The sequence below is a fragment of the Octodon degus genome, unplaced genomic scaffold, assembly GCF_000260255.1.
Source record: "Octodon degus isolate 3935 unplaced genomic scaffold, OctDeg1.0 scaffold00257, whole genome shotgun sequence".
NCBI lineage: Eukaryota > Metazoa > Chordata > Mammalia > Rodentia > Octodontidae > Octodon > Octodon degus.
Genome location: NW_004524833.1, coordinates 2,841,493 through 2,853,734, shown reverse-complemented (window position 1 = coordinate 2,853,734; position 12,242 = coordinate 2,841,493). Strand labels below are relative to the sequence as shown.

The 12,242-nt window shown below is 38.0% G+C and overlaps 2 pseudogenes; both read right to left on the bottom strand.

Annotated features, from left to right (window-relative positions):
- Window positions 1-4,509: 4,509 nt before the first annotated feature.
- On the bottom strand, window positions 4,510-7,784 carry LOC101564176 (annotated as a pseudogene).
- Window positions 7,785-9,143: 1,359 nt separating this feature from the next.
- LOC101563780 lies at window positions 9,144-10,967 on the bottom strand (annotated as a pseudogene).
- Between the last annotated feature and the right edge of the window lie 1,275 nt (window positions 10,968-12,242).

Sequence of the window (12,242 nt, the reverse complement as noted above, 5' to 3'; positions counted from 1 at the left end):
ATAGGGCAAACAAACAGAGGAGAATAAGAGGCATGTATACAGTAGTAGTTTTCAGTTATTCTTTTGTGTTCAGCAGCAGAATATTTTCATCAGCACACTGTACAAATGGACTTCTCTTCCACCCTATGGGTCCTGATTCCACCTGAGTCTACAGGATGGATTTCAAAGAAATAGCTGTAGCTCACTTCTACAAGTGACGCCTAGCCACCAGTAACTGTTACGGTCATTATGCATGTCCACAACACACTAGAACTTTGTGTGATATCCTATCCACAAACTGTTATAAGTGCTGATCATTTATTTGCCATTCCAGTATTTAGTTTATGTTTTACTCTTAGTACTTCTTTGCTATCATGAAAACGTTTTCTTAGTTCAACTGTTTTGAAACATTTAATTTTCTGAATATTGCTTAATCTTAATTTTTTTCTAAGATTTATACTGTATCTTTGACTTACGCTTTATTTAAAAAGACATTGTATGATATCTTCTCCTAGTATTAGAAACTTTAAAAAGCATATTTCCATTTTCTGTTGACTTAAAAAAAAAACAGAGGTTTGTAAAAAATATATATAGTCTAATTTTTAAATGTTTTTTTTTATCATATTCTGTAAGGACTTAAAGTTCAACATATCAATACTTGATGAAAAATACCTGTTCCATGTTCTACCTAAGATGTTTGATATTCAGGCAGATAGTGAGGTTAAGCTTAACAGCCTAAGTTGTATGGCAATAACAATAAGCTTGTCTTCTGGATGGTTAGCAACCTAAGTTTGCAGACAAAAATTAGATGAAAAAGAGGGCTTCAAGGAAAGCCAACATTTTGGCCCTAGCCTTCCAAGGTCAATTAAGACTCAGGACATGTGAGAACTTGTACTGTAACGTCATGTAACTCATCAGTGTCCTATATTTTCTGATCAGGGAGATTATGGCGCCAAAGAGGAAAGTGATCGATGATGTAGAATGTGCCTAAGGAGAGTCACATGGAGAGAAAACATTCTCTCAGGCTTTCACAGAGAGCACATTGACCAAGCAATGGCCATGACTCATCCTCATGGCTGACACTGACAAACATTCTGAGGTACAGGATCTCAAGATAAATCCTGAGGGGATTTCACTGACCTTATCAGACCCAAAAGCTACAACTCTTGTCGCATAGGTCCTGCTTTACCTTGGTCTTAACCACCCAGCAGAAAAGTATAAAAATGAAATATAAGAAGTAAAGCCATGGTGTTATGTTGAGCTGTAGGGGACTCAGGTCAACAATTTCTGACATTGCCAGTCAAGTGGAAGACCCAATACTATTATGGACTACTGAACTCTTTTGGATTATTTTGCTGAGTTAACACACCTATAATATTCAAATAATGGAACTGAACAATAAAAGGGTATACAGATGAATGTCTGTTTTGTATCTGTGTATTCAAAGTGGTTAGGCTAGATATATAGTTACATTCTCTTAAAGAATAGAGTGATTTGTTCTAATGGTGTTTGTAGATAAGATATCATGTCCAAATCTTGTACAGCAATTAACCATTGGGAGGAATGTATGCAATGTGTTAATTATTGAAGCTGTCCTACCAATTTGATTTGAAACTGTCTCATTGTTATTTGTTTATCAATAAAATTATGGAAAAATAAGAAAAGAAATAATGTGACAAAGCCAATATTTCAGATTAGTGAAAATGGAAAGATATTTCTGTTCATGATAGGAAAAACCAACATTGTGATAATGTCCATATCCCCAAAAATTATTACACAGATTCAATGCAATCCCAGTGGTATTTCATTAGTATTCCTCAAAGATCTAGAGAAAACCTTCCTCAACTTTATTTGGAACCAGAAGAGATCAAGAATAGGAAAAGCAATTCTGGGTAACAAAGGCAAGAAAGTTATAACCATCAATGTATTTTTTTCTGTATTTTAGGGAAGGGTCTACATGGGGTTCACTACTAGATTAGACTCATAGTGGTTCTCCTGCTTACAGCCTCCCAAGAGCTGGGATTACAGGGGCACACCACCATGCCAAGTCTCAATCTGTCTCAGTATGCCCTGAGGGTGGGGCCAGCACCCATCAATGTAAATGACCTCAATTCACCACTTAAAAGAAGCAGACTGGCAGAGTGAATCAAGAAATAAAATCCAACAATATGTTGCATACAAATAATGCATTTAACTAAAGAAAGAAATAAGACTGAAAGTCAAATGATGGAAAATAATACTCCATGTGACAGGGGGTAGGTATTCTAGTTACTAACAATGTCAACTTCAAACCAAGAAAAGAGAGAGAGAAAGAGAGAGAGAGAGAGAGAGAGAGAGAGAGAGAGAGGAACAAAAGAGAAAGAAAGGAGGGAGAAAGGGGGAGAGTGAGAAGGGAGAGAGAGACACTGAGAGACAGAGAGAAAGATAGAGACAGAGAAAGAGAGAGACAGAGAGAAAGAGAGAGAGATAAAGTGATTGAAAAAGATCACGAAAGTCACTGTAAGGTATCTTGTCCCTGGTTGTCATTTGGGTTTCCAATAGATATGTTACAAGTCAGCAAGCATCCCAGGGCTGGAGACATAGCTCTGCAGTCTAAGCACCTGCCTGGCAAGCACAAGGACCCAGGTGTGATCCCTGGTACCATGTGCTGTGCCGGCCCTAGAACTGTGGTCATACCGTGAAGGCCACTGAAACTGAGTGTGGTGGTGCATGCCTGTAATCTCAGTGCTGGGGAGGCTGAGACAGGAGGATCACTATGAATCCGAGCTGAACTGTGCAGTGAGACCCTGTACCAATATAAATAAATAAATAAAAATGTTTTTAAATTGGAATGAAAGAAGTTAGTTTTCCAGTGGAGACTACTACAATACTTTTAATTATGAGTAGATATTTTTCTGAGGTTTCTTTTTTTGTTTTTCATTTGCGGTACTGGAGGCTTAACCCAGGATCTCTGTACCACTGAGCTGTACACTCCAGCTCTTTTCATTCAAACTCATTCTTGAAGGAAAGTATTACCCTTATACAAAAACCAGAAAAATATCCAACTAAGAAAGAGAACTACATGCCAATCTCCCTAATGAACATAGATGCAAAAATCCTCAATAAAATACTAGCAAACACAATGATGCAAATCATCAAGAAGATTATACACCATGACCAAGTGGGATTCATCCCAGGAATGCAGGGATGGTTCATTTATGAAAATCTGTAAATGTAATACGCCACATTACCAGATCCAAAGACAAAAACCACATGATTATCTCAATAGATGCAGCAAAAGCTTTTGACAGAGTCCAACACTCATTCATGATAAAAGCTGTACAGAAAATCATAATAGTTTATCTTTTCCACAACCTGATAAAAGCCATTTATGACAAACCCACAGCCAAAATCATACTCAATGGATAAAAACTAAAAGCCTTGAATTTTAAATCAGGAACAAGATAGGGATGAGCACCATCACCATTCTTGTTCAATATAGTTCTGGAAACATTAGCCAGAGCAATTAGACAAAAGAGAAAAACAGAAAGAGTAAGGATTGAAAGGGAAGAAGTAAAATTATCATGGTTTGAAGATGTCGTGATACTCTATATAGAGGACCCCTAAAGTTCCTCCAAGAGACTCATAGATTTAATAAACAAACTCCATAGTGTAGAAGGATACAAAGTCAACATTCAAAAATGAATAACATTTATGTACACAAACAACAAAAGCACTGAGAGACAAATTAGAGAACAATGCCTTTCAAAATAATGCCTAAAAAACTGAAATACTTAGGAATCAATTTCACAAAGGACATAGAAGCCCAAGTCCTGATGGATTCACAGCTGACTTTTACAAGAAATTTAGAGAGGATTTAATCCCAACTTTTCTCAAACTTTTCAATGAAATTGAAAGGAAAGCACTTCTCCCAAACTCTGAAAATTACAGAACTCTGAGAAAAGATGTTAAAGAGGATTTCCAAAAATGGAAAGATATTCCTGTTCATGATAGGAAAAGCTAACATTGTGATAATGTCCATATCCCCAAAATTATTATACAGATTCAATGCAATTCCAATGGTATTGAGAATATCATTAGTATTTCTCAAAGATCTAGAGAAAACCTTCCTTAACCTTATTTGGAGCCAGAAGAGATCCAGAATAGGAAAAGCAATCCTGGGTAACAAAGGCAAGAAAGGAGGCATGAAATTATACAACAATACTGTGATAAAATCAGCATGGTACTTGCACAAACACAGACCTGAAAATCAATGGAACACATTAGAAGATGCAGAAGCAATTATAAACACACTCAGCCACCTTATCTTTGACAAAGAGGTCAAACATTCCCTGGAAGCAACACAGCCTCTTTGATAAATGGTGCTGGAAAAATGGCTTTCCACATGCCAAAAGCTAAAATCATTTATTATTATTATTATTATTATTATTATTGATTCTCCAGTGGCTTTATTAACTCCCTTTACTGGGGGAGCAGCAGGCAGGACCTCACAGCTTGAGGTGGAAGGCAAGCTAGTAGTTGCGGTTTCTTCTATAGCAGATACAGAGGGTGCCCTGCATCTCTTGGGACCCTCTTTCCATCCACCATAGTTATTGGTACAATGTAGTGCCAGGTTTTGTTTAGGGCATCCAGCTGCTTCACCTCCTCTGGGCTGAAGGTGAAGTCAAACACCTGGACGTTCTGAAGGATACAAGATGGGTTGACATTTTTGGGGATACAGATCACTTTCTGCTGGACTTGCCACCTGAGCAAGATCTGAGCTGGAGATCGGCCATACTTTTCAGCCAATGCCAAGGTTCTTTGAGGACAGGCTCATCAGGGTGGCACCAGGCATGATCAGAGGAGCCCAAAGGGCTATAGGCAGTCACCTCCAGGCCACGTGCCTGGCAGTGGCAATCAGCTCATTCTGAGAGAGGTATGGGTGGCTTTCCACCTGCAAGACAGCTGGGTGCACAGAGGCTACACTGAGTACATCATCAATCTGCTGACTGCTGAAGTTGGACAGGCCCAGTTCTCAGACCAGCCCCTTTGTCACCAGGGCTTCTAGAGACTTCCATGTCTCCTTGTAGTGGGTAGAATCATAGTGCATAGTCCCATTGCATTCTTGGGGAAGGGATTGTCTTCCTGCTCAAAGGCATAGGGCCAGTGCATCAGATCCAGATCCAGATAATCGAGCTGGAGGTCAGCTTCCTGAGGGCAGGCTCCACATCCTCAGGGTGGTGCTTTGTGTTCCACAGCTTGGATACCACAAACACTTCCTCCCGAGGCACCACCTTGCCTGGTCCCATGTTTTCCTTCAGGGCTTCCCCAGTCTTAGGCTCATTGCTGTAGGCAGCAGCACAATGTGGCAGTAGCCCACACTAAGGGCATGTGTGATGGCTGCCAAAAGCTAAAATTAGACTCATGTCTATCACCATGCACTAAACTACATTCAAAATGGATCAAAGATCTAAACATTAAAATGGAAACACTAAATCTCCTGCAGGAAAATGTGGGTCAAAATCTTAAAGAAATAGGAGTAAGTAAAGAGTTTATGATCAAAAACCAAATTTCATGGGAAATACTGCAAAGAATCAAGAACTAGGATCTCACCTTTTTGAAAGCACTTCAAGAGAAATTACCAACAGAATAAAAGGAAAACCCATGAACAGGGAAAAAATTACAGCCAACTGCCCCTCTGACAAAGTTCTTCCATCTAAAACATATAATGAATTCTTAAAAATCAGCCCCTCCTAATGCAAAGACCCAGTCCAAAAATGGGCATCTGAGATGAACGCATCCTTCTCAGATGAAGAAATACAAATAGAAAATAAATACTTTCAAAAATGTTTAACATCATTGGTCATTTGAGAAATACAAATTAGAACAACACTGAGATTCCATCTCACTCCAGAAAGAATGGTTATCATCAAGAAGTTAACCAACAGCAAATGCTGGAGAGGCTGTGGGGGGAAAAAAAACCACCCCTCCTTCAGTGTGCGTGGGAGTGCAGACTGGTACAAGCTCTATTGAAATTAGTGTGGTGATTTCCTCAAAAAGCTAGGATTGTTGGTCTGATTCAACTGGTTCTTTCCCTTCTGGTTATTTTTTCCAGAAGAACTGAACACATCATAGCACAGCAATTCATGTACATCCATGTTTATAGCAACACAATTTGTCATAGCTAAATCCTGGAAACCCAGATGCCCATCAACTGAAGAATGGATAAAGATGTGGTATTTTTATGCAATGGAATATTATTAAGTTATAAAAAAGATAAATTTGTGGATTTTATTGATAAATGGATTCAACTAGGCTGTATTCTTAACTGAAATAAATCAGACCTGCATGTGCAAACATCATATTGTCCCCTTCATGTAAGAACCTGAAAAGGTAAATAAAATCTGAAGAGTACAATAGATACTGTAAAAGGGAATGAACCTGTTCATAAGGAAAGAATTACTGAGTTTGGAAGGACAGGAGAGGGAGTAGGAAAAAGGGATATAGCTATGCATGTAAGCAGGATGGTTTGGATAATTGTATTGTGGACTTCTGCTACTCTGTGGAAAGGAGCAGTTATTGCTTAATATTTTTGTCTTCTCTTTAAATTTTCCCCATTTTTCTCTTTTTAGTTTCTTATAACTTTTTTATTTTTTTCTTTCTCTTTCCAGTTTTGTACACCTATTTCTGGTAACCTAAACAACTAATTTTAAGACAACACTATACAACAAATCCTGTCAAATTCATATTATTTTGTTTAGTAAAATTTTGTATAATTTCTATTTTTTTCTGTTTTAGTACTCTTTATATTCTCTTAAAAAGATGTGGTATTTTTACACAATGAAATATTACTCAGCTATAAAAAAAGATAAATTCAATGCTTTTATAGGTACATAGATGCAACTAGAGATTGTATTGGTAAGTGAAATAAATCACACCACATGTGTAAACATCATATTGTCTCACTAGTATGAGAATCTGAAAGAGTAAATAAAATCTCAATAAAGAGTCCCAATAACTACTGTGAAATGGAAAGAAACTGTTTGATGGGAAGGAAACATTGGATGTGGAAAAAGAAAAGAAAAAGGGGAAAAATATATTTATACATATTCAGGATAGTTTGGATAATTGTATTGCCAATTTCTGTTGGTCTGTTGAAAAATAAAAGATAATGCCTAAAATTTTTCTTCTTCTTTTTAATTTTTTTATAACTTTTTAAAACCAACTTTACAAGTTTATATCAGGTAACCTAAACAACTTATTTGAAGATAACATCATGCAATACAACAACCATTGTTGAATTCCTATTACTTTGTTTAATGAAATTTTGTATCATTTATAATGTCTTTTTATCATTTTGTATTTTTAAAAAAGCAAAGAAATTTCCATTTGTTTGCTTGTTTTGATAACAGGGCAGAGCATTGAATGCCAGCAGGTTGGCTTCTCAGGGACAGTGTCTAGAGTCTGGAAAACAATGGCTTGGAGAGGAACTGAAGAGAGAGCTGGGCATATGGGAACCATGTAGGAAATAATAAAGGAGAAGAAAGTGGGAGTAAGTGATACAGAAATTAGCAAGATAAAAGATCAACATGCTAAAATCATTAGCATTTGTATATACCAACAATGAACAGATGAGAAGGAGATTATAAAAACAACACATTCACAGTTGCATCAAGAAAAATGAAATGTTTCAGAAGTACCTTAAGCAAGGAAGTGAAAGAACTATATGAAGGAAAGTGCAGGACTATGAAGAAGGAGACCGAAGAGGACGTCAGAAGATAGAAAGCTGCCTCTTGCTCTTGGATAGGCAGGACCCACATCGCCATACTTCCAAAACTTCTATATGGACTCAATGCAGTCCTAATCAAAATACCAACAGAATGAAAAGACACTTTTTCCAGCCAACCATAGAAAGACCCAGTCAAGAAATGGGGAAGAGAAATGAACTTGACAGAGAAAGAAATACAAATAGTCAATAAATACATGAAAAAAATGTTCAACATTTGTGGTTATTAAAGAAATATAGGGCTGGTCAAATAGCTCAGCAGATTAGGGCACCTGCAAGCAGGTGCAGGGGCCAGGGTTCGATCCCTGGGCCTGCTACGCCATCCCTGCCTCCGGGGCATGCTGAGACTCGGGGTGGTGGTGCAAGCCTATAATCCCAGCTCTTGGAAGGCTTTAAACAGGTGGATCACTATGAGTCCAATCTCATAGTGTAGTGAGATCCTGAAGACCCTGTAGACCATTCCCTAAAAATACAAAAAGAAATATAAAACAAAGCAATGCAATTATTTTATCTTCCCCCAGAAATAATGGAAATCATTAAGCAATCAAACAATTACAAATGATGGTATGATCGTGGTGAAAAAGAAACCCTTCTTCATTATTAATGAGAATGCAAACTAGTACAAGCATTATGGAAATCAGTATTGAGATTTCTCAAAGAACTAAAATGAAAAATTCCATAACATCGAGCCATGCCTCCATAAAATATCTCCCCCAAAGAGTTTAGGTCATCATACTACAGAGATATATTCATGCCAATATCTATAGTGCCACAATTCATAATAGCTACATCTTGGAAGAGTCTGTATACCAACTGAAAGACTACTGGATAAAGAAAATGTGGTATCTGTATATAATGGAATACTACACAGATGTAAAGAATGACACATTTGAGACAATTTTAGGAAAAGGGATGCAACTGGAAGATATGTTGAGTGAAATAAACCAGACACACAAGATTAAACACCATATGATAAGTCTCATTTAGTGAAACAAGTGCAAATAAAGAAAATGATAAATGATGGATAGAAGGGGACAAGGGGATGCATCTCTTGCAGTAGAGAAGTGGTCCAAGGGAACAAGGGCAAGGGGCAAGAAGAAAGGGAAGCAGAAATGAAAGGAGTAAAAAAATACCATGTACAGGACCCTAATAATCTAAATTAATGCAAACATTATATTCCACAATATGAGCTGAAAACATATCAAGAAGTGTGAAAAATGGGATAGGAGAACTAGTAGAGGAAGAGCAAAAGGGAAGTTGGAGGAAGAGGATTGATAACAAGAAATAAGCTATGATATGTACATACAACCACTCCCTAAGATGACTGTAAACCACATGAATTACAAACATGTACTGATAAAAGAAATTTAAAAAGAAATTTTTCAGAAGAAAACATTATCTAGCTATTGATTTCATTAGTGAATTCATCATTTCCAGTCAGTTTCCCCAGGGCTTGTTCAAGCTCTTTGTCTCTCAGACTGTAGATGATGGTATTCAACATGGGGGTCACCACACAGAAGAAAACAGAGACCAGAATGTCCATGTCCAAGGAGTAGCCTTCACTTGGCCTATCATAGTTGAAGTTGGCCCTTCCAAATAAGACCACCACCACTATCAGGTGGGATGCACAGGTGGAGAAGGACCTGCTCCTGCCTTGAGCAGAGGGGATCTGAAGGATGGCTGAGATGATGAGTAGGTAGGACCCAGCAGTAGATAGGCAGGGGCTCAGGCCAATGGTGGCACTGGCCATGTGGAGCTCTGACTCACTGACAGGAATGTCTGAGCAAGAGAGCTTCAGGAGCAAGGGGATGTCACAGAGGAAGTGGCTGATCTCGTTGGGCCCTCACAGAGTGAGTGTGGCTGCCAGCACCATGTGTGTCACAGAATTCACTGGTCCACAGAGCCAGGACCCAGTCACCAGCCAAACACAGACCTTCCTACTCGTGAGTACTGGATGCTGAAGAGGACAGCAAATTGCCACATAGTGATCATAAGTCCTTAGCAGCCACTAAGACACATTCGGTGCCAACATGTGTTACAAAGAAGATGATCTGGGAGAGACAGTCCTCTTAGGAATGGTCTTCTTCTTCCAGATATTTCCAAGCGTGACCTGGACTGTGGTCATGTGGTGGTTGTGTAGAAGGTGTGCAAGGAGCTCAAGTTGCAGAGGAAACAATACATTGGAATGTGACCTGAAAGACTGATACGATATTTCGAAGATGAATGGTCAAATCAATGACCAAGAAGACGAGACAAAAAACTCTTGCAATTCAAAATGGTTGGGAAATCCTAGGAAGATGACTTCAGTGACTGTTGTTTAAATTTCTATTTCTTTGAATTCTTTCTTAACTGAAAGTAAAATTGGGGAATAAATTCTGGAAAATAATGATACATTGTTCCAAATGCCAAGATAATTGACTCTTAATCATTTTTTTGTGCCTGGATCAGATGGTACTTGTTCTAGGTACAGTGAGTTACCCTTGACAATAGGATGTGCACAATTTCCCTCATTCCTGTACTTCTCTGCCTGCTGTTGACACTTGTGCACATCCCTATTGTCCCCTAGGTTGCTTAACTCCTCTGTCAACATGTAAATTGTTTTGGGAAAAGAATTTATCTCCTTTCTTAATCCATAGGGTTTGTGTAAAAATTTTGTTAGAAGAAAGAAAGAAAATTCAGACTTCAGTACAAATATTACAAAAAGCATAGCTAATGAATTAATCTAGGCCCTGAAAACTTTTACTCCCAGTTTTTCCCTTCTATAAGAAAAGTCACCATACCACTTTCAAGCTTATAATGTGACCTTACATCCATGACCTTTCACCTACTCATGATACTCCAGTGAATATATTTGTTATATTATAGATAAAAAGGAATTTGCAGATGGAATTAAAGTCATTCATCACATGACCTTAAAATTTAGAGGTTATCCTGAATTGTTTTGAGTGTATATAGTGTAATGGCATGAGCCCTTAAAAGCATAGCTCATTCTCAGCTAAAGATGAGGTCAGAAATTAAAATCATAGTTAAGACTCAACTTGCTATCATTGTTTTGAAGAAGAAGGGGGCCTCATGTGATAAAAATGCTAACCTTGGACATATAATTTTAAAAAATTGGATTTTGCTAACGACTTGGAGAAATGTGTGAGATCTCCCCTCAGATTCTAGATATGAACCCAGCTCACCTTTTACCAGTTTTCAGTGCAAGATTCGGTTGAGTCATGCGGGAGTGTGCCCTTCTAACCCATAGAAAGGAGAGCTAAATGAGTGTTATATGGATAAGTCTGTGGTAATATGGTAGTGGTAGAAAATGAATACAACAAGCCCCGTTTCGGTATGTGAAAGTCTTGGTTACTTGGAGCCAGTCAAGACAGACCAGCAGTCTAGAAGTCTTTGAAGTGATTTCGTCACACAGGCTCTCAGCTCCAATCATTCCATTGCTTTGTATGTTTCTGCATGCTCCCTGGGCTGAGAGAACAGACAAAAAGAATATAGAATAAAATATCAAATTTATTCTATTCAGTTTCCTCCTCTGACACTCCAGGAAAAGATGGGAAGAAAGAGAATTTTGAAATTGTCAGTTAAATTAAGATTACTGGATCATTTTTAAATTTTAATTAGCCTCTTCCCATTCTGGTTTACCATGAACAATCAATGTATGCGAGGCTATGACAACAATCACAAGTTCTAGGGCTCAAAAGAGCCCATTAACTTGCATCTGAAGTGTGTGTGTGTGTGTGTGTGTGTGTGTGTGTGTCCTTTGTTGCAGTTTTGGGTGTCTTTCATTTCTTATTTTCTGTAGAAGTTGCTCTCTCTTTTCCTTAGTGTAAATTAGTGATAATCAACCAGATCTAGTGCCCTATTTTTTTTCAGTACCATGGCTTGAACTCAGGACCTTGCACATGCCAGGTATGCACTTGTGTCACTGAACTGTCTCCCCCACACTAGTAATCTATTTTTATGAATAAACTTTTATTGGATTACAGTCATAAAATAAAGCCTAAGGTATTTCCCTTCTGATCTGCTCCATTAAAATTTCAACTGGTGTGAAAGAATTAACAACTGGGACCTGCTCTTACTGAGAAGTTTTTTCACATCAAAAGAAATTACCAACAAAGTGAAAAGGCAAACTACAAATTTGGAAAAAATCATGACAAATAAGTACCCAGACAAAGGTCTGCTCTCTAGAATCTATAAAGAACTAAAAAACACTAGGGACCAAAAATTTAAAGACCCAGTCCAGAAATGGGCATCCGAGATGAACACACGCTTCTCAGAGGATGAAATTAAAGAAGCGAATAAATATATTAAAAAATGCTCCACATCACTAGCCATCCATGAAATGCAAATTAAAACAACATTGAGATATCATCTTACCCCAAAAGAATGGCTATCATAAAGAAATCACCCAACAACAAATGTTGGAGAGGCTGTGGGGAAAAAGGAACCCTTCTCCACTGCTGGTGGGAATGTAGACTAGTGCAACCGTTATGGAAAT